The sequence below is a fragment of the Monodon monoceros genome, unplaced genomic scaffold (genome assembly GCF_005190385.1).
Source record: "Monodon monoceros isolate NGI ecotype Baffin Bay Population unplaced genomic scaffold, NGI_Narwhal_1 Super_Scaffold_3, whole genome shotgun sequence".
In the NCBI taxonomy this organism is placed as follows: Eukaryota; Metazoa; Chordata; class Mammalia; order Artiodactyla; family Monodontidae; genus Monodon; species Monodon monoceros.
This window is the reverse complement of record NW_021703780.1, coordinates 17,813,691-17,837,237: the sequence shown is the minus strand read 5'-3', so window position 1 is coordinate 17,837,237 and position 23,547 is coordinate 17,813,691. Positions and strand designations below refer to the sequence as shown.

Sequence of the window (23,547 nt, the reverse complement as noted above, 5' to 3'; positions counted from 1 at the left end):
CTTAAAAGAACAGCCTCTGCTAGCTATCTGCTCCCTGCAAGCTTTCTTCTGGCGTCGGACAATCAATCAATCAACCTTAGCGCCAAGGTTTCTAAAACACATTTTTTAGTATCTTCTTGCACATATTACTGGAACCTACATTACTCTCGGATGACTCTTTTTCTTTTAATGCCAGAAGTGCCCTGATGTAGCCCCATGGAGCCCTCCTTTAACCCTCCTATATTCTGACTCTGATTGTTTAGTCTCTGATAATACGTGTCCCTGGAATGCCCCTCTTGGCTAATGGAAGCATCACGGTACTGCAGTCACAATCCCTCTTTAGGAGACTCTGGTTTTAACCCGATTGGAACCTGACCGGTATCTGCAGGATAAAAGAGAAATGTTGCTGAGTAGTCAAGAGAATTTGTCCAGACCTCCAGCCACAGGGAGAAAAGGAAGGAGGGTGGGAAGGAACCAAACTAATCTTCATTCTTCCAGCAGAGATACAGAGGCTGGGAAACATCTCATCCATAACAACCAAATCATGGCTCACTCCCTCTTATGCTCCTTTCTGTAAGGCACTTAAAGAAGAAGAAAAAATTAAGTCCCTCTTTTCCCCTTGCCTTTATTCTTTTAGCCAAGTTGTGACAAGCCACTGATTTCTACCCTATAAATTATTTAAAATTCCACCTTCACATTGGGATTGGAAAATCAATCTCCCTGATTAAAAAGTGACCAGCTTCACATTTCTAAATGTCTCTTTAATCTTTTAATTATGTCTGGTTACAGACAGCATGAGTCTCAAAGAAGCAGAGAAATGCACTCTGTGCTAACTCAACTCAAAAGATCTATAAGTCACTCCATCAGCCTTTTTCCTTAACCATCTGGCAGTGTTACCGTCACATAGGACTGCTTGGAGAAACACTGCCTGAAGACGAGTATCTTAATATACTCTGATTTCAATGTCATGTGTGAAGTTTTGTTGTTCTTAATTTCCCCAACTAAATTAAATAGTATAGCATCTAACTGGAGACTTTGTAGATGCAAACGCTAGTTTTAATACAAAGCACTGAGGCATATGAATTCATGCACAGACCTGAGAATTCACCCCAAATCCACCATCGTAAATAGGGCAAGCCAAAGCAACCCAGCTAAATGTATACATTTTTAAATTGACTCTGGTGCCAAGATTGTTGGAAGAAGAATTACAATCACTTCAACCACCCAATTCTTCATGAAAAAACTACTCCTCTCTAGTGAGCTAGATGAAAAACAGTCTCCAGCAGGCTTTTAAATGTAAGCAACAGATGATGGAGTGCAAAACAAGGGGAGAGGGATCCAGGTAGGCCTTACAGCGATTCCTGGAGACGTCATTTATTATGTGTGTTGTTTGAAAATGCAGTGAAGTCTGCGATAATGCGGCCCAAGAAACCAAAGCATTTCAAAGCCCAAAACACAGACATGCAGCCAGCTATTCTTAACTCGATATCCCAAGGACCATCAGCTGAAATCCCTGCTGACTAATAAGCTTACTTAAACACCGTAAACCACTGTTTTAAAATATCCTTGCCATGATATGAATTGCACTGTAAATTTCACAGCCCCTTTCCCAAGTGTCTAGCAGAGCAAAAGCACATTTAGCGTTTTGAGGTGCAGTCTAAACAGAGACCAGAATGGAGGCTCCAGGGAGACCCTACGGAATGGAAATGGACGATTCCAATTCCCTCAGTTGTAAGTCTGTGCCTGGTTGGGATGTTTGTGCATATGAAACACAGGGTAATCTGAAGCACCACAAGAGATGGCTGCAGGCAAGAGGAGAGATTCACTGGGAAGGTTCTGTGGCCGTGAACCACTTTGACGGTCTAACCTGCCTTTGGCCTAGCAAGTTCAGTGGGCTTTCTCCGTCTCATCTAGGCGGGGAAGTGACAGCATCCACTGGAGATGATGTGTTCTGTGGTCTTACCACCATGTGCTTGTGATGAGTCTGTATAACTCTTGAACTTAAAGGACAACCTCCCTATCTATCCTTGTGTTTCAAGGACCACACCTGAAATCTCTTGGAAATAATGAAAACTTGTATTCTCCAAGACCATTCTGAAAAAGATGATTTAAGTTATGTTTCCTATAATATTGCACAAAATTCTTCTAATCTCAAGTCCCAGATGCCTCAAAAATCCAACCTTGAGCTAATTTAGACACTCCTGTTGAGTTGATATGGCACTGTCATGGCCTAATGATTTCCTTTATACAATCAACTTTTTTTTTTTTTTTTTTTGCGGTATGCGGGCCTCTCACTGTTGTGGCCTCTCCCGTTGTGGAGCACAGGCTCCGGAGGTGCAGGCTTAGTGGCCATGGCTCACGGGCCCAGCCGCTCCACGGCATGTGGGATCTTCCCGGACCGGGGCACGAACCCGCGTCCCCTGCATCAGCAGGCGGACTTTCAACCACTGCGCCACCAGGGAAGCCCCTATACAATCATCTTTTTTAAAATGTTGTGTATTTATGTCCTTATGACTTTAATTTTCCTGGTCTGAAGCCCTATAATCATCTCTGGAGAACACACTGGATCTGCTCCTTCCCATGGGATTGGAAGGATCTTCATCTCAAAGCACTGCCCTTCTGACCTAACCTGAGTTAAATATAAAGGCCAGAACAGTGAAGCAAGACAAATCATCGAACACTCATTGGGCATCTACAGAGGCCAAGTGATAGAGATAAATATACATAGAGATATCCACATAGACATACATTTAAATCTACAGGTATAGCTGGAGAGAGTTTAAAATCAAGTGAAACATACTAAAATAACTAAGTAAATACAAAGTAGCATAAAATAAACTCCAAAAGAGAGGAATACTGATTTGTGCAAAAAGGTAATAAATTTCCTTTTAGGTGTATTGATTGTGAATTTCCTAAGAGGTGGAGATGAGTGTGTAGGTTAGCTGTCATTATCATAAAAGTCATAATTAGAGCCCTGGAAGTAAATGAGATTCCCCTGGGGAAAGAAATGAAAGAGACATGATCAGCAATAATATCGGCGAATCAAAAAGCATAAGCTCAAAGAAGTCCTTGTAAAAGAGTTTAATCTAAAAAGGTGTTTCACGGAGTCAGATGTCGCAGAGTTCAAGGAAACACTAACACCATAGGCCGCTGGCTCGTAGATCCCTTCGGAGCAAGGCGTATGCCAAGCACAGCGGGAAACAAATGGGGAAGGCATGGTTTCAGCACACGAAGGACTTCTAACAATAACTGGGAGGACAAAGCTGACCCAAAGGGTGGTACTAAAACTCAGAGCTAAATTGCGTGATGCCAATTATAGAAGGTGGGAGGTTCTACGATGGTCCAAGATGCCGGCTGCCAAGGAGCCCGAGACCCCGCAAAGAACAAAAGCAGATGCTGCCCAGATTGCTGCGGGAAGGATGACACTGAGGCTAGAACTTTTTAAAAATAAATCGCCCTAATATAATGTAATTGCCCAAGCTAGGAAATGACAAAGGCTGTTTAGCCAAACATTGCTCCTGCATTCATGAATGGAAGAGTGAATGGAAGATTTGACAGGAAATGCCCCACTCCAGCTCTGTGGATGAAAGCTACCAGTGCATGAAAAGACACATGATAAAATTAAAAAAAAAAAAAAAAGACACATGAACTCTTCATCTCACCATCTCCTCTCGCCCTTTATTCTCACTGCAGAGACTCACAGCCAAAGACTCTTATCTGCAGACCTGCCAAAGGAAGTGATTGCCAAAGGGTCTTTTAAATGAAGAATGGAGACAATCTGTTGCCTCTTTTCATTCCGAACCACGGTATTGGATTTGAAGTGCTATTTGGGCATTTAAAAATAATGTTAGTGTTCCTTAGCTCTATTTGCAGCTCTTAGCACTTAGCTCTTAGCACTTAGCAGCACTTAGCACTTAGCTTTATTTGCAGCACTAGAGAACCAGTAATCCAGGAGCTCAGAAAAGAATAGTGGTTTATTAGGATCAGCAAATAGTTAAGAAAATACATTCTAAAGGAAGAAAATAGCAAATGGTGATGATTCATATGTCAGGAAAATAACCTCAACTCGTATAATCCAGACATTCTTTGATTTATTCATTCATTCATTAAATATGCAGTAAGTGCCAACTTCATGCCCAGCATTGCACCAAGGGTGGGGCTACATGTAAGAAGAGCATATGGTCTCTGCATTTGAGAGGTTCACCCCTGATGGCGAAGGAAGAAAAAATAATATCTACCATTTATTCTGCACCTACTTCCCATCAAGAAATGCCCATAACCCTTTATCTGGCTTTGTTCATTTAATACAACCAATCTGGGAGTTAGGTATTATTATCTCAATCTGATATAGCAGTAAATTTAGATGTAGCAAGATTGAGTAATTGACCAAAGTCACATAGCCAATATGTGGAATTCAAACCCAGCTCCCCCACAAAAGACCATATTCTTTGCACTGCACCACAGGGCCTCCTGAAATGAAGAAGAACTTCAACCTGCCTTCAAAGATTAATCACAGACATGTTTAGAAATAATAACAATGATATGATTATTGTAATAATACCATCATTTCCAATGCCTACCTAGGATTCTTGTCAGCACTGAGGAGAGTTTTTGAACCCATGCACACCACTGGATCAACCCTGAAGGGCGTAGCCTGGGGAGTCTCTCCATGAGGAGAAGAAGATGTATTCAGAGCTTCTATCCATCTCTGGTGATGCTCCTCTAGGGTACTGGGCCTGCTAAAATGTAGCATCTATCTATCTATTTATCTATTTATCTGATCTATCATCTACCTATCACATATAGCTATATGTCTAGGATAGAGCATATAGCTATATGGACTCATTTCCAACCTTCACACTAGCCAGAGCCTTGGATCCTACATAAAGAGTATGAAGAAAAACTGACCTAGGCATTTTTATCACCTTCAGGGGGAAATGGTACTCCCATTGCACTGGGTGCATATTTCTAAACTAAGATGAATTACATTGCCTAATATTTATCTGTTTTCTTGACAGTCTCTTTCGCTAGACTGTGAAGCTCTCCAGGCTAAGGACTCTTTTTCCTTCATCATGATATTTCCAGCTCATACAGAAGTTTATTGCACTTAGTTGATCATTAAAATGTTTACTGAAGAAAAGAAGAAAACTGCAGCTGTATTAGTTCATTATTGTTGTTGTTGTTGTTGTTAAGTTTATTCGTTAAAGGTCTGTGGGCTGGGCTTCCCTGGTGGCGCAGTGGTTAAGAATCTACCTGCCAGTGCAGGGGACATGGGTTTGATCCCTGGTCTGGGAAGATCCCACGTGCCGCGGAGCAACTAAGCCCGTGTGCTGCAACTACTGAGCCTGCGCTCTAGAGCCTGGGAGCCACAACTACTGAGCCCATGTGCCACAACTACTGAAGCCTGTGCACCTAGAGCCCATGCTCTGCAAAAAGAGAAGCCACCTCAATGAGAAGCCCGTGCACCATAACGAAGAGTAGCCCCCACTCACCACAACTGGAGAAAGCCTGAGCGCAGCAACAAAGACCCAATGCAGCCAAAAATAAATAAAATAAAAATAAATTAATTAAAAAAAAAGAAGTCTGTGGGCTAACTCCCAGGAGAATGGTTGATACAAAACCGAATAAAACAAACCCTGGTCCTGGTCTAACCTAGTTAGCACATCCAACTTCCACATATTGTTTAATTTATAAGGGAAGACTGGGTCTGCATGTATTAACCTTGAAATAAATGCTACGTTAATATGATATTTAAATTCCCACTCTGATTTCATTTATCAATATAAGGTCTGACATCCCTTAAAAAATAAGCTATAACTCAGAAGTAATCATCAATCAAGTTACAAAATTCATATCCAACTAAATGTGAGACATTGAAAACATACATATATATTTATCTCCACCTTCTCCTGGAAACCCACTCAGTGGATGAGGATGGCTACGAATATCGGCTATAATGAAAAGTACTGGAGGAGTGATAACAGTTTAAGCAGAACAGAAAAGGCTGGATTCTATGTGCCCATAGAGGCAACCCAATAAGGAACAAGCTAGCCATCCTTCAGAACTCTGGGAAGGCTCAGGAACTGGAGGTGTGGGGCGTGCAGAAGATACAGGCATGAGGTCTAGGGTGACTGAAAGTCAACATAAGGCAGCTAGCTCCTTAGGTCTCATCGTGACCTACCTCCCACCTCCAGAGACAGGTGACTTATTCTCTCAAAAAATTGAACCAAACAGGCTCAGAACCAGGGACCCAAGGCACAGAAGACAGAGAAACAGGGGCCATTAGCAAAAGTCTGATCACCAAACTCTTCTAGCCTCCTCCCACCTACCACCCAGAAGGCCACAGCCAGGTTTATAATCCCCAGAAAGAGCTTTGGAAAGTCCTGCTGTCGAGAAATTAAAGGGCTTAAGGAAGAGACCTGTAGAATTCAGGGTTACACTAATAAAAATGTTGGCTTACTGCCCCATCATTCTATAGTGACTCCCTCAGTTGGTGAGCCTTACATACACACAGAGCATTCAGTCCACATGTGATTTCCTTGTAGCCAAGGATCACAAGATTTGAGGGACAACCTCCAACATGAAAGACGGAGACAAAACCAGCAGACAGAGAACAAGAAAATCAGAGGGAAGAGAGACAATGCAGGGATTAGAAGAACACTTCAAATAAAGTACGCTGAACATCCACAGAGAGGTTAAAAAAACATATTGCATCTATAAAATAGCACAGGTGCTATAAAAAAAGGAACAATCCTAGAACACGAAAAATTCCCTAGAAATTAAAAATATGGGCCCTGATATTTTTAAAATATCAGTAGAAAGTTTGGGAGACAAAGTAGGTGAAGTCTTCCAGAGTGTAAAACAAAAAGATAAAGCAGGCATTTGTGAGCGAAAAGATAAGAAAACGTGAGATTAATCCAGAAGGGTCAATAACTGACCAATAAGAGTTCCACAGGAAAAATCAGGGGGGTTGGGGAACAGCGAGAAACAAACTATTGAAGAAACACTGCAAGAAAATTTCATAGACCCGAAGGATATGGATCTTTAGATTAAAAGATCCAAAAGGATGTGGAACTTGAGATTAAAAGGACCACTTAATGACCAACACAATAAGACCCAACCAACGCATATCATTTTGAAATTTCAGAACTACAGAACTACACAACACTCACATAAAAATCACAGGGGATCAGAATGACATTAGACTTGTGAATGGAAACATTGGAAGCTAGAAGATAATGGTGCAATGCCTTTAAATTCAGAGTGAGAATTATTTTTAACCTGGAATTCAAATTTCAGCCAAACTATCAAACAAATGCAAGGGTAGAATAAAGATATTTTCAGGCAGGAAAGCTCTCAGTAAATTTACCTCACATGCACCCTTTCTCAGGAAGGGTGTGCCACCAAAATGAGGGAGTAAAGCAAGAAAGAGGAAAACCAGGAAGGAACCAAGAAGGAGAGGCTCCAGCACAGGAAGGAGGTGAGGAGAATCAACAGGATGATAGCAGAGGGAAGTCCTGGGAGAACAGTGGAGCCCAAGAGAAAAACCAGTCCAGGTTGGAAAAAAGACGTCAAGGGTCCCAGAAAGGAGGTATTTAGACTCCGATAGATTACCTGTTCTATATTACTATGTGGAAAGTTTGGGGGACACTGTTGAAAGTTGGGGATAGTTATATACAAAGCCTGGCTGATGGAAAAAACAAGGCAATTATTAACTCCAAGAAAAACAAAACGTTGTACAAGAAAGGAAAGGTAATTATAGTGTAATGTTAGCTCAGTAGAGAATATTATTTATACAGTTATAATAATATAAATCCTGAATATTGATTTAACCGAAAAAGGGAACAAGAGGAAGCAGTGTTGTGGGATAGGAGACTTAAGTCCTCCCCAACTGTAATAGTCACTAAATAATGATCTAGTCAGACACATATATGACTTAGAAATATGGAAGTAAATACCAGAAGAAGAAACTGCTAAAATTAATTTAAAGTAGCTACCTGCAGGGACTAGTGGTAAAGGGGGTGGGGCAGGAGAATAACTGTGGGTTTTGTCTTTATTTTTTAAAGTGCTTTAGTAATATTTGACCCTTAAAATATATACATTTATTTGGATACATCTGAAGTTATTTTTAAGCTGCCGTAACTCTGGTTCTAAGGAGGTTTATGATCAACAAATCGGATACACTTCTGCCCTAAGGATTGTATAATTTAAACACAAATCTGAGAAAAATCATACAGACCATATTCTAATCTAACAAAGCCTAGGAGAGTTCAGAACCAATCTGAATGCATTTGTCCCTTCTCCTCTCCAATCTGTAGATATCTTTAAAATGTGAGAAGCTCCATAAGCAGATACGCCCACATTTTCCCAAGATGTTTGAGATTACATAACTACAAAACTTTACCGCAGTCTGAGTGAATGTGTACATGGTAGCACTTGCTCACCAAAGCAGGGAAACCAGCTGATGTTAGGAGAATTTGTAGAGTCTTTATCTGAGTATAGATTCAGAGAAGGCACCAAGGATAGGGGGGTTTGAGCCAAATCTTCAAGTACAATAGATGTGCAATTTGATGGATAGGAGGTAGTTCCATCCCTGATTGGCAGTGAACAGCTCGGAAAGTCCGGTTAAGTTGAGAGTCAGAATGGCCTTGGGGGTTCTCAGAAACCCACAAGGTTTTGGGAAATCAGACACTCAAGAGTCACAGAGAATGTAACCTGCTAATTCATCCCCAAACTAATTTCTCCATCACAGCAGAAATCTCTGGTAGAGCAATACAGACTCTTCTCCTAAAGGGGCATCTCCACGACCAAGCAATAGCTAGCCTGCTCACAATAATAATGTGTTAATGACTTTGATAAGGGGGATACATATCATTATCACCTCTTAATTACCTTTTGAGCAATGGGAAAGCAGCTGTGGAATACACAAATAGAGGAACCAGGGGAGGAACTTCCCCTTAAATTGGTCTCTGTGATTGTTAATTTTGTATTATTCTGCCTCTAGTAATTATCTTTTTTTTTCCCCTAAGGTCACCTCCATTAGTCAAGAAGCAAAGTACAGGCTTGTAGTTGATTTGGTTCCAATTACAAACATGGTGTTTATCTATGGGAAGACCATTTCCTTTGGGCATGTGGCTTAGAATTTAGGTCCCTTGTTGATTTCCCTCCCCATTGTCTTTACATTGACAGGATACAGGTCTACACATTTACTTGGCAAACCAAGAACCAGAAGGCACTTTGGGGTGACTATGATTCCTTAAGAAGGAAGCTCTAGTTTTTATCCGCCATGGCACCTAGCACAATATAGATGTGGTGTATGGAATCCCCAAAACTCCAGTCCCGAGGTGTCCTGTCCCCAAAAACTCTGCCCAGTGGCCGGCCAAGGAATGAGTGAACTTTGTGCAGTAAATCAATAACCTTTTCCCTTTCTCTCCACATAAAAAGCAGTCATCAGCTTCAGACTTTCCTTGCAAGCTGCTCTCTGGGATTCAGGGTTACCTGAACACAATTCCCATGATCACTTCAGGATTCCTCTGTCCTCATATTATCTAGCCCTCCATGGAATTTTTCTTCAGCTGTACGAAATTCTGGCCCAACTCCCTGTTCACAGTTCACTGTTATCAGTTATAATATTTAATGCTCCTGAGACAGCTCGTTTCTCTACAGGTTGGCAAAACCATTGCTGGAGAGAGATGGTGGGGAGGGGGCTAGAGAAAGAAGGAAGGAAGGAAGGGAGGGGAGGGAGGGAGGGAGGAGCAAGGGAAAGAAAGAAAGAAAATGGGCCGTGAATACATTCAATTGAAAAAACTAAAATGCTGGTTCTGGAAGTTTGTCTTGCCTTGTTATTTTTATTTTGATAGATTTTATTCTACTTTCTGTTTCTAGCCTGGACTAGGAGTAAAGGAGTTATTGAAGTCCTTTATATTCATGAACCCAGGGCGATCTAAATCTAAGATTATGGGGCTTCCCTGGTGGCGCAGTGGTTAAGAGTCCTCCTGCCAATGTGGGGGACACGGGTTCGAGCCCTGGTCCGGGAAGATCCCACACGCCACGGAGCAACTAAGCCCGTGCACCACAACGACTGAGCCTGCGCTCTAGAGCCTGCGAGCGCCAACTACTGAGCTGGCGTGCCACAATTACTGAAGCCCATGCGCCTAGAGCTCGTGCTCAGCAACGAAGAGAAGCCACCGCAATGAGAAGCCCGCGCACCGCAATGAAGAGTAGCCCCCGCTCACCGCAACTAGAGAAAGCCCGCGTGCAGCAACGAAGACCCAACGCAGCCAATGAATGAATGAATAATAAATAAATAAATTTATTTTTAAAATAAATAAATAAATCTAAGATTATCCCTCAAATCTGAAGTTAGCATAAAACCACAAACGATGAGTGGGCAGCTGAGATGACCACAGATTCCACTATTTGGATGTAACAAAAAGAGATCAGAAAAAGTGCTGTCTAGATTAACAGTCATCCTGATTTTTCTACAGTGATTCTCCATTGTATGTCTAATTTCTAAACGTTAAAATTTGAATTTTAACGTTTAGGGGCATTTGAATTTTGTTAAAAAAAAAAGTGCAGGCCAGTGCAATTCACTGGGCCAGTTAGTTTTTATCTGTCCCTTGCACATAAGCAGACCTAGAGCAGCCACCCGGCCCCTTGCCCTTACCACCCTCTGGCTGCTACTGTCAGGCATGACCCCTTATCTCACTCGGCTGGGCAAGGGCAGCGTCTGTGACATCAGAATAGATAAAAGGGGCGAAGGGAGGAGTGTGAGAGAGAAACCAGACGCTCCTTTCTCTCCCACCCCACCTGCAATGCCCTCCTCATCTTCACCTAAGGCCCCCCCGCCACAGCTCCACTTTCCAGAAGCCCCCGAAGCTTCTTCACCTCTGTTCTGGCAGCCAGTCCTCAGTGGTACCCTGAAGCTGGGGTTTTACTAAAACAAAAGAGTATGGTAGCCCCTTCATATCCGTGGGTTCCTCATCCCAAGACTCAACTAGACTTGGATGGAAAATACTCAAAAAAAAAAAAATTCCAGAAAGAGCAAAACTTGAATTTGCCATGTGCTAAAAATTATATGCATTGTATTTACAATTATTTACATAGCATTTACATTGTATTTGGTATTATAAGTAATCTAGAGATGATTTAAAGTATAAGGGAAGATGTGTATAAGTTATATGCAAATACTACACCATTTTATACAAGGGACTTGAGCATCCTTGGGTTTGGGTATCTGCATGGGTGCTGGAACAAGTCCCCTGTGGATACCAAGGGACAACTGTAATTCTTACTTTAAACCATGGTGTTTGGGAATAACATGCGTTAGCTCTTATCATCTAATGAATCTATTGCTGTTCCTGGTTGAAAATGACGATGAAAGGGTGGAGGGGGAAGACAGAATTCCCAAACTGCTTGTGTTTGCTGTAAAGATGGCAGAATTAGAAAACAAGAAAGGAACCCTGGTTTCTAAAAACCAGGCAAGCGAAATCTGGAAGTTTAATAGCAGACCAGCAGTGTGGAAGAGAAATGGCGTTGCCTGGGAGCTCACGTGGGCCCCAGGAGTTTGTGTGTGAGTTTGGAGTTCATGACAGACGGTGCTATAGCCCAATAGCTGTCCTCTTAATCCCCACTTCGCCCCTCTTACACGTTCACGCGTGATCCTCTGTCCCTCCTGCTTAGCGCACCCACTGGAAACGACCAAGAGCCTGTGTACCGAATTTTCTAAGAGTTTCTCTTTTAAACGTCTGTTCTCCTGGCCCTACAGACAATAGTAGCAGAAGCCAGGTGCTGGGCTCCGGCACCAGACTGCCCAGTTTTGAATCCCAGCTTTGCCACGTAGTGAGTGACCTTCCTTAACCTTCTAAATCTCAGTTTCTCACTTACAAATCAGCCGTAATAGTAGTACATTGGGATTTTGTGAGAATTAAGAGTGCTAATATGATGAATAGCTCAAGATAGCATCTATCTCTGCTAATATCTAATAGCATCCAATAGTAATAGTAAGCTCTCAGTACTACTGAACTTATTTTACTCGTAATTGTCATTACTGCAGCAGTAGACACTTTACACACATTACCTCTACTCTTTATGATAACCCAGGAAGGGATAAAATGTCTTAGAAATTGCAGAAGTTGGTGACAAAACAACATCTCTCAGATTGCGGCTTCTATCAAGAAAATGATGCAAAAACAACTGGTACATAATTTGCAAACTTCCTTGTATGATTTTAAGTCAGCCTTAGTCATTTCCCTGCTAAGAATCTGTAGTAGGTCTTCACAATTGAATCAATGCTAGTTAAGCCTTAGTAATGATCTGTTTTGACCTTGCAAGACTGCAAAGCTGTGACCTCAGGGGGAGGTAGGTGCTCTCTCAGCAACTTTAAACCTCCCTCCAGCATAATTCTTTTCACATTGCCCTGTGTTCACTGGTTTGCCTTTCCCAGGAGACTGAGCCAGGTCATAGTCACCTTTATATCCCCAGATCCTGGCAAGGTCCACCTCCCAGTAGGTGCTCGAGAATCTTGGTTGAATGAATAAATTAATAAAAGTTAAAGGTGGAGAGATTTCAACTCAGCATAAATGTGGAAGCAAAGGAAGGAGGGAGGGGAGGAGGAAGGAAAAAAGAAAGACTGGAGGAGGGAGGGAAGGGAGGAAGGGGGGAAGGAAGAGGGCAGAGCATTATGGAAGTGGTTATTTCTCTAATACAGCAGAGTTTATTTGCCCATGTATTATCTGGATTTAAAAGTCCCAACTCTAAGATGCTATGAATTATTGAACACCTATTGAGGACTTAGAACTCCAATGGTTACCAGAAGAAAGGGAAAGTGAGAGTTTAGCACACAGACATTAGACACAAAAGTTATCCCCTGGAGCTTACAATTTAATTGGGGAAGTAAAATTAACACACGAAACAGTCAAAAGACAATACATCCTAGCATGTAATTAGGTTCTAAATTACTTGTTACGGACAAAATTGTAAGGTCAGAAGGGAGGAACTGCAGTGTGAGCTGGAGGAATCAGGGAAGACTTGTTGGAGATTTGAGACTTGGGCTGCCCCCTGGAAGGATAACAGGGAAGAGCAACAATCTCAGTAAGGACAGAGGCAGGGAGGAGTCTGTTCAGAGATCACTGAGACCAATTTGGCAGGGGACAGAAGCAGGCAGAGTGGAACCAAATTACTGGTGGCCTTGGAAGTCAGCCTAAGGCCTTTTTACACGGGATGTGGTAGCACGTAGAAGCAGCCAGGAGGACGTTTTGGGCAGGACTCACTTCCTAGTCTTTCTTTCTCTTGCCCGTGGATGAGAGTGACTTGTATTGGCTAGAATCACCCTATGGGTGATGAATTTCCGAGAATGTGGCAGATGAAAGCGGTGGTGGCAGCACCAGGCGGCTCATTCTAGTTCCCAGATGGTGCTAAATCTAGGCCAGGAAGCGTCACTATTTCCCCAAATTCTGTGACTTCACAAGTTGCAGGAAATGGGGTGGGGATGGGAATAAAGAGCTTTTCTCCACTGCCTCAGAGGGTGGTATTTTACAAGAGGCATATGTGCTGGCTTCGATCTGAGATGGCTTCCACGTGTGTGCCTCTTCTCGTGAGTGATAAACCAATCAGAGAAGTATCCTCTTGGCAAGACAGCCCAATGCTGGCTGATACTACCTTCCATCTTTCTAGATCATTCTGATTTTTACAGATACATAAGTATGTGTTTTTTCTATCTATCTTCTCTGAAGATAGATCCTGAACACACTTGATGGAGTATATAGTACTGGCTTTCCACGAAAATGAATTCACCACAAAATCTGAGCTATCACTATAACACCCTGTTATATCAGAACAATAACTGCTTGGAGCCATTGCGATACGTAAAGTATCAGAGCTTTAACAAAATGAAAACATGACATAAAAGAAACGCCCTTCAATTTTTACGCAAATTTCTCGATTTGAATAAAAGAAACATTAAGTTTACATATGCAAATTAATTCTAACTAGCCATGTTTTCACACTTAGTTATTAACCACAGTTTTCTTTTGTCTCATTGAAATTAGCCCTACCATTTAAAAAATGTTAACAGAAGAATGCTTTAAATGCCTTAAATTTTTATGCATTAATTATGAAATATTATCCAAATAAGGGAAAAAAACATATATTTGAAAATGTACTATAAAACAATAAAGAAATAATTTTTTGGAACTAATTTTGTGTTAATTTGAGATTTTACTAGCTATCAGAGAAACCACGTGTATTTGTGCCTATCTCTGTTGTGTGTCTGTGATCCTGCTGTGTCTGTCTATGCCTCCATCCTTAGACTAAGTCTTAGGATGGTTTCTCATGAGAACAATAAAAAGGATCTTCCACAAATGAATAAAGTAGCAAGAAAATGTTTGGGGGGAAATATTGAGAAGCAAGTCTGATCTTTTGTTTTATATACCAATGAGTAATTACTGACATCACAGTTTCAATTAAGGTAACTTCCACAGCCTAAATACATTTCAAATCCCATTTTCAACAAACATAAAGTAAGGGCCATTGCTTGCAAAATCCATTTTGCAGGTAGAAAAACTGACTGCGAGAATAAATGACTTGTTTAAAGACAGGTTGTCAGTAACAAAATCAAACCTAGCTGTCTTCAATTTTAGCTCAAAGTATTTCTCATTAACCCTCATTTATGTCCAGGACCTACTACTGGACAAGATCTCACTTTGCCCAGAGAAGGTCTCACAAGAGAAAAACAACGGATTTTAGGATATATCTCCCTATTATATATCCCCTCTTTTAATTTATATAGGAAATTAAACCACTGGTTCTTAACTATGGTTGATCATCAAAATCACCCATGAGACTTAAAAACATGCAATGATCAGGACCCACACCAGAGCCAATGAAATATAATCTCTGGAGGTGAAGTCCTTTAATACTTCTTTTTCAAGAAAAATAACATATGTTTACTAATCAACCGCCTGGCACACTCCATATTGCTTTTTATTTCCTGTTTGGAAATGTCCCGAATCTCATCCTCCTCTTTATTTATTATACTTCTTGTCATTTCCATTGTCTACATTTTCTGTCCCTTTAATCTTTTTAAAAAGCTCCCCACCCGAAAGAAGTTTGATGATCTTGAAGATTTGGAAAGGAGATGGGATTAGAAAATTTCGAAAACTCTCTGTTTTAGAATGAAAGAATTAAAGGAAAATCATTTGCTGTGGAGGTGTCATCATTTCATCAGCATTTTTGGAGATGGTTGTTGGGAAAGAAGACTCACAGATGAAACAACACAAAGGAAAATACATACAAAGAAGAGATCATTCGTACCGAGGAAGAAACAGACCCAGCTATGCTAGCTCATATTCAAGTGTTACTCTGCGACCTGTTTTAATTCTCTAAATGGTACTCTTAAATGAAAAAAAAAAAGGTCTTTACAGGGAAGAATGGCCATCACTGAGGTTTCTTTTACCCTCTTTGTTGCACACAGTTCTATTAACCAGGATTAGAATAGGATTCATCCAAAAACCTAATACGATGAAACAAAACAACAAAATTACAAATTTACCATTCCTCCAGAATGCTTGGTAGAGAATCTGAATTAACCCAACATTGTGATAAATTGGCAATAACAATGTTTACTGTTTCATACAATGTATTTAACAGTAATCATATTCTGAATATAATTTTTAAATTTATTTTTTTATTCAGGTAACACTGGTTTATAACATATAAGTTTCACGTGTACAACATTATATTTCTACTTCTATATACACTACAGCTTGCTCACCACCCAGAATTTAGTTTCCATCCATCATCATACAGCTGATTCCCTTTACCTATTTCATCCTCCTCCCGAATGTAATTTTTTTTGATAAATCAAAGCAGTCATATCTTTAGTTCTCATTGGGCAATTCTTTAGGTACAAATGTACCCACACAAGACTGGCATGAAGTGACTAAGCAGAAATGCCTGTGTTCTATCTGCCCTTTCCATCACCACAGGAAGCAAGAGGGCACAGCTGACAGAGTGCATACACGTACTCATGTTCATTCAACAACAGGTGCTGATTTCGTGTCAGGCACTGTGCTAGGCAATGGATTTACGGCTGCGAGCATAAGTTTTGGTCCCTGCCTTTCTAATACTTACATTCTAACTACAGAGACAGAGAACCATGGCATTCAAACTGATAGTGGAAAAAAGCAAAGCCACTGACTTAAGTCTGCTCAGGCTGCTATCACAGAATACCATGACTGGGGGAGCTTACACAACATTTATTTCTCTCAGTTCTCGAGGCTGAAGTCCAAGATTAAGGCTTTGGCAGAACTGGTGTCTGGTGGGGCCCTCTTCCTGGTTTGCAAACAGCTGTCTTCCCCTTGTATCCTCACATGGCCGAGAGAACAAGCTCTAGTCTCTTCCTATAAGGACACTAACCCAGCATGGCAGGGTGAGGGCGGGGGGAACTCCATCCTCATGACCTTATCTAAACATAATTACATCCCAAATCCACCTCCTGATACCGTCCATTGGGGGTTAGGTTTCAACACATAAATTTTGGAGGGACAAACACAAAGTCCTTAACAGCCATCTAGACCTGTGTTATCCAACAAGATAGCCACTAGCCACATGTAGCTACTGAGCTCTTGAAGGGACGTTCATCCATGCTGAGGTGTCCTGTAGTGTAAATTATACACCAGATTTCAAAGATTTAGCAGGGGAAAAAAAACACTATGGAAAATACCTCATGAATAATTTCTTATATTGTTACCTGTTGAAATGATAATATTTTGGATATATTGGGTTAAATAAAAAATATTACAATTTATTTTGCTAGTTTATTTTTACATTTCTTTAATGTAGCTATTAGAAAAATTAAAATTACTTCTGAGGCTCACACTTACGTCCTGCATCATATTTCTGTAAGACAGAAGTGGTCTAGCCCCAAGGTTCTCACATAGAGGCGATTTTAGCAGACCAGCTCAGATCACTCCTTCAGACCCCTGGTTGTCACACGTCACCAGCATGTTCATGAGTAAGAACTAGAGGGTTCTCTCAGAACCCTGAATAGATGGTTTAAAGTTTAAGGCACATACTTATGGGTCTGAGTATCCACAACAAATATTCACAACAGATCTCCTTAGGCCTCATGTTAAAGAACTTACTGCTTATAATTCTGACTAGATGGAACCTTCCATAATAAAGATTTTAGAGTTCAAAATGAGCCACATGTGGTAAATGGTTCATCTCAGCGAAGTTTATTTCTGCCTGAATGTGCCGTATGTTTTAAAGAAGTTAAGAAATTTGGCTGAGATCAGTCCCGACCCTGTAACATTCTGATAATTGCTTTTCTCTTGAAGGTGTGCCTGATTTCAACTGATTTCCTTGCCATGTGTTATTTTCTTACTGCCAGGCAATAAAGGGTTCTGATTATTTCAGCTTCCTGGTTGTTTGGATTTTAGCAAGGAAGTGTAACCATACTTGGATGTGATGCATGACATATTCGAAGCTGTAGTATCAAAGGGTTTTGGGACTTCGGCTAAATATTTAGAACCCCTACTTCTCTATTTCCATCCTGATGCAAGAGAGAAGCCCAGTGCTTATACACTGAAGTTCTTCAAAAATAACAGTAGGAAAATAAGTTTCCTTCCTTGGTCCCCAGGGACGGAAACCTACTCCCCACCTTCACCACTCCAGTGTCTCATCTGAAAACTCTGCTTTGATCCTCCAGATCCACAGGCCCTGCTCACCTGAACCTCTCCTTCTCAAAGTGCAACTGTTGCTTTGAGATTTAAATAAAGTTTTCTCATGCATGCATTAGCATTTTTACATCCAGACCACCTCGGATTATTTCTTTTTAAAAAAAATAATTAATTAATTAATCTTCTTGTTTGTCTGCATTCGATCTTCATTGCTGCGCGGGGGCTACTCTTTGTTGCGCGGGTTTCTCATTGAGGCGGCTTCTCTTGCTGCGCAACACAGGCTATAGGTGCACAGCCTTCAGTAGTTGTGGCTCACGGGCTCGGTAGTTTTGGCTCGTGGGCTCTAGAGCGCAGGCTCAGTAGTTGTGGTGCACGGGCTTAGTTATTCTGTGGCACATGGGATCTTCCCAGACCAGGGCTCGAACCCGTGTCCCGTGCATTGGCAGGCGGATTCTTAACCACTGTGCCACCAGGGAAGCCCCCTGATTATTTCTTAAACAGGCAGAAAGTGGTGTGCCCTTATAGTCACAGTCTTCAAAATTTAGGCGAAAATAAGGCTTTACTTGGAAGCAAAAGCAAACTGCTTTGTGATCGGGTGAAAGAAAATTATCTTGTTATAGAAACCACTTGAGGAAGACCAGGATTGGTCTACAAATACTGTGCTGTATCATTAAGCCGCAGGAAGAAAAAAAAAAGGAAACCACATTACTTTACATAACTTTCAAACCTCATGTAACCTCCCAGGCCCTCCCCCTTAGTCAGATGCACCATCTGCTTCTAAAGCACAATGATTTTCCAGAGCAAAACTCATCGAGGAAAAGTCCCTATACTTTGGATTAAAAATACACATAACTCACTTATATTCTAGGTGACGTATGACTATGTTGAACAGCAGGGAGAATAGCATATTGAGTTGGCATATGTCACAAATATTCCAGTTCTCCTTCTGGGTACTTGGTAGAATTGCATTTTCCCACCCATTTGAATTTAGACACAGCCATGTGAAGGTGGCTAAAAAAATACGAGCAGAAGTGATGAGTGTCACTTCCGGTCAGCTTTGAGAGGAAGTGCTCATGGCAGGGTGTATCAGCTCGGATCTTGAGTGAATTAGATAACCAGAGTTCTTCTGAAGACCTAACTTTGAAGATGTAGCCTGTGATGTTAAGTCCTAGAGACTTGGGGGCTTTCATTACTACAGCATCTATCTATTCTGACTAATAAACACATCATTTAGAATCTAGTATCTTATTTTTACCTTCTGTGTCTTCTCAAAATATCACTTACTTTCTCCCAATGTAACAGAGGAAAGAGAATTCTATAAGCTGACTTAAAAAGAATCATTACAAAGATAAAAGTACATTTAAAGCACAGAAAGTATACTAGGAGGGAAGAAGAGGGTGACTGTCTGACAATAGATATTGTTACTGCAGTTGTGTGTGTTTTGAGTTCATAGTGCCACTTCGCTGTGTTGAGCACAGGGATTTGCTCCATCTTTTCCCCAGGCCAGTTCAACAATGTTACCACAGAATGATTTTTAGTGACCAGTTTTTCCATGCCCTGCTTTTGGTTGCAGCTAGTTTTCCATTATGTTTTGATGTTTGTGGTCCTTATTTGACTCTGTTAGGATGGAGACTACCAACGTGAAGAACACCTGCAGTGTCTGCGACTCAGCATCTAACTTTTCATGTGCTTTTTTTCCTATTCTCCCACTGTGTACTAACCACAAGTATGCAAGCTAGAAGACTGAATACTAATCAAAAGGGAAAACTGGGTTGGTTGTGGCTTAAGGTGTTAGTAGGAAATTCCTCCAGCTGCTGGGGCATTTGTTGAACACGTGACTACTGCTGGCAATGGCCGATGCTCTACACCAGCTGACTACCAATAACTGGGAAATTTAGTTATTTTTCTTTTTTATTTCCACTTAATTTGCAGTTTTATCAAAATGAAATGTGTACTTAATTTTTAAAAATCAAACAATTCTACACAGCCTGTAATGAAAACCTCTATCCGTCCCGACCCCTGATTTACACTCCTTGGATATCCATTTTAAAATCCATTCACTGCTTCTGTCATCATGTTTCTAAACAACCTGCTTCTCTTGTGTTGCTTGCTTTTTCAGATTTAGATAGATGTAATGATTTCCCACTATAGAACACAAAAACTTCACTTTACCGCATTAACATCCTCCTGTAGACATACTGGCACATGTACGCATAGTATCAATTCGTTTTTGCTGTGTAACAAATCATCCCCAAATGTACTGGCTTAAACCAGCCATTTATGTACTCACAATTCTGTGGATCAGCCGTTTGAACTGGACTGGGCTGGGCAATTCTGGTCTTGGCTGAGCTCATGGTCAGCTGTGGTCAGTTACTGGGGTGGCTGGGGGCTGGCTGACCAGAGTGGCCTCAGCTAGGGGGGCTCTTCCATTCTCCTCGTGGTCTTCCATCCTCTAGCAGGAGAGGCCAGGCATGTTCACACAGAGGATGGGCAGGGTCCCAGGGGCCCGAGTGGAAGCACACGCAGCTTCCTGAGGCCCAGGCTCAGAACTGGCTTTCTGGTACTACCACTTCATTCTCTCACAAGGCCAGCTGGATTTGAGTGGAAGAGGAATAGACTCCACCTCTTGATGGGAGGTGCTATAAAGTCTCATCGTGAAGGATACAGGGAGAAGAAAATTGTGGCCATTTTTGCAATCTGCTACACACAAGTAGTATACGTACACATAGGTACTCTCCCTCGCCACCATCCTCTTTACATAGACATATCATATATCACCAGTCAGAGTTAAATGAGTATTTAATATTGACCCTATTATAATGATGGACGTTTACTTATAACTAGATCTCATAGTGAACTAGGATTATATTTTCTTTCTTACATGAGGATTTTTGCTCTGCTCCTCAGAGTAATTGTCTTGTTTTGAGTTGTTTGCTAAAGCTTTTCTATGTGCTTGCCAGTTATTCAGCTCCAAACTCTGCAGTAAGTATACATTTCCTAAGAACAACAGATGAATGATCAATTTCTTCCCCCACCCCCTTGGAGTCATCCCTCTGGAGCCCTCCATCCTTCTATTCAATCTGGACTCGGTCTTCTCTGGCCCTGTTGCATAGTAATCACTCTGAGGTTCCCTTGGCTACTTTCTTCTGTAGAATGCCCTCTTTCTTGTCTACTGGTGTCCTCTTGCTTTCTCCTCATTTTGGAGGGTATTCTCTAGTAGGTTCCTGGAAAAGGGTGCATAGGCAGCAACTTTTTGAGACTTTGAATGTTTGAAATGCTACCCCGTCTGCAGACCTGTCTAACAGCGTGGATGGAAATTCTAAGGTGGAAGTTATTTTCTTCAGAATTGTTAAGGCACTGCTTTTCTACTTCCAATATTATTTTTAAGACCTCTGAGACCTTCTGATGCCTGATCCTTTGTCCATAATCAGGTTTTCTTCTCTAGAATTTTTTAGAATCATCTCTGTTACTGGACTTCTGGAAAAAAAAGGACAATGATATATCTCAGTGGGGGTCCTTTTTCATTCATCTAATTGCATGTTGACTCAATCTAATAACTTTTCTACTTATTATGGGACTTCTATTGGATATCCTTTACAGATAATTTTTTTTAATCTTATTTTCTCTTATTTTAAAAACTGTTTTCGCTTGTTTTACTTTTACGAAGGTTTTTGTTGTTGGTGGTGGTGGTGGTTTTCGCTGCTTTGTCAATAAATTTATTGTCTTTATCTGAAAAATCTTCATAGGAAAATGTGGTTTGATTTATCTCTCAGTGGTCCACTCCTGAGCTCTGAGGCAGCTTGCCTGCTGAGCTACTTGATCTTTCTTCTGAGCAAGAGACATTCTGGAACAGTTCCAATTCTTTTTTTTTTTTTTAACTTCTTTCTTAGGCTTCTTCTGATAGGCTGGATTCTCTCATACAGTGGTACAGTTTTCGTGTACATCTCCTCCATCATGTCTGCAGCTATGTTGTTCTTTATGTATTGGGAGAATTGTTTCTTGTTAGCATCTTCCATAAGGTAACTCATATCATCTGTAACGTTCTGAGCCACAATGTGCTTCTGAGGTACTTCTGCTTTGAATTCCCTGCTTTCTGAGTCGTAACCAGGGAACAATTTGGTACTGTGAGGCATTGATAAGCCTCCATCCACAACTCCCCTCAGAGCCCCGAAAACTTTATTTCCAGTGGTAGTTCTGGCAAAATTTTAGTTCAAATAGCAGGTGAAGGTACCAGGCTGACCATCAAAGCTTTCCTCATTGTATTTATATCTTGTCCATGTAAAACCAACTGAGAAGGCTGCGGGCCAGCAGGAGGCCAGGACAGAATGCCGCAGCATATCTGTCAGGCCAACCGTCACACCATGCTTTGGGGGTTCATGAGCATTATCTCCGCAGAATATCATACGCCCTTCTATTCAGGCATAAGAGATTTGACAAATGATACCTCTGTTGGTCACATGGACGATCATTCTTTATTTGGTTGTGTTGTACTTAACTTTTGTCCTGGAGTACCAAGTGTTTCTGAGCATAGCAATCAATTTTACCCTCTTGTTTTCTTTTAAATTTTACTTGGTATCTCTTAAAGTAAGACCTATTCTTGATATCTTTAACAGAGATCCATGTCGATGGGTTGCCACTGACCTCTCTTTTGGAGTTTTTAAAACTTTATTTCTCTACCATTCTATTTAATATTTATTTATTCTATTATATTTTTAAATTCTAAGGGTGCTTTAAGTCTTGCGAATGCTCCTTTTCAAGAGCACTCTGTTCTTGTTTCATGGATGCAATATCTTCTCTTATTTCTCTGAGAGTTTTGTTTGTTTGTTACATTTTCTTCTGCACCCTGAATGGTCTCTACCCTCTGTGGTGTTTATTAATTTTGAACTTTGCCTTTTATGTTAGATACTTCCTTCAAATATCTGTTACTCCTTGGCTGTCCATTTTCAAGAGAAGTCCTAAAAAGTTAGTGGCAGAAGTCCTAAAAAGTTCCTGTCTGAGGAATGAAAGTGTATGTGTGGGATCTGCAAGAAATGAGATTCACCGTTGGGCTCCCCCAACAGTCTGTGTCTGCACTAGTTTTCTATTGCAACGGTAACAAATTACCACAAACTTGGCTGCTGAAAGCAACACAAATTTCCTATCTTACAGTTCTGGAGGTCAAACGTCTGACTCCGTCTTGCTGGGCTAAAATTAGCTTGTCGGCAGGGCTGCATTCCTTTCTGGAGCCTCCGGGGAACAGTCCATTTCCTTCCCTTTTCCAGGTTCTAAAAGCCACTTGTATTCCTTGACCCTTGGCCCTCTCCTTCCCTCTTCAAAGCCAGTAACAGTGGGTCAAGTCTTCTTCATATCACATCACTCTGACCTCTTCTGCTTCTCTCTTCCACTTCGAAAGAGCCTGGTGATGACACTGGCCCACCTGGATAACCCAGGACACTCTCCCTATTGTGCTTGGCTGATTAGCAACCTTAATGCCATCTGCTACCTTAATTCCCCTTTGCCATGTAACCTAACATAGTCACAGGCGTCAGGGATTAGGATGTGGACATCACTCTTACCACAGTTACCCCAGTGCCTGTAGACACTGTCTCCTGGGCTGATCCATTTACCCAAAGAGGAAGGCTCCTTTCTCCTGCCAGCTCACATGCAGCATTCCGGGGGTCAAATGTTGCTGGCGGTGCCACTAGTTGGTCTGCAGATGCCCCTCTTAGCCTCCCTGCTTTCTAGTTGTCACGAGTGCCCTCAGCTGTGTCCAGTATTCCCTCATCCAGAGCAGTCTCACTCAACCTCTTCTGAGAATAAACCTTCAGTCTTGTACTGAGTTGAGAAGGCATAGTCACTGGCGGTGCAGGATACCATAGGGAATCTAGGTCCAAGTATTCCTTAAACA

At 41.3% G+C, this 23,547-nt stretch overlaps 1 pseudogene; it reads right to left on the bottom strand.

Annotated features, from left to right (window-relative positions):
• Window positions 1-21,421: 21,421 nt before the first annotated feature.
• On the bottom strand, window positions 21,422-22,144 carry LOC114906825 (annotated as a pseudogene).
• Window positions 22,145-23,547: the final 1,403 nt, after the last annotated feature.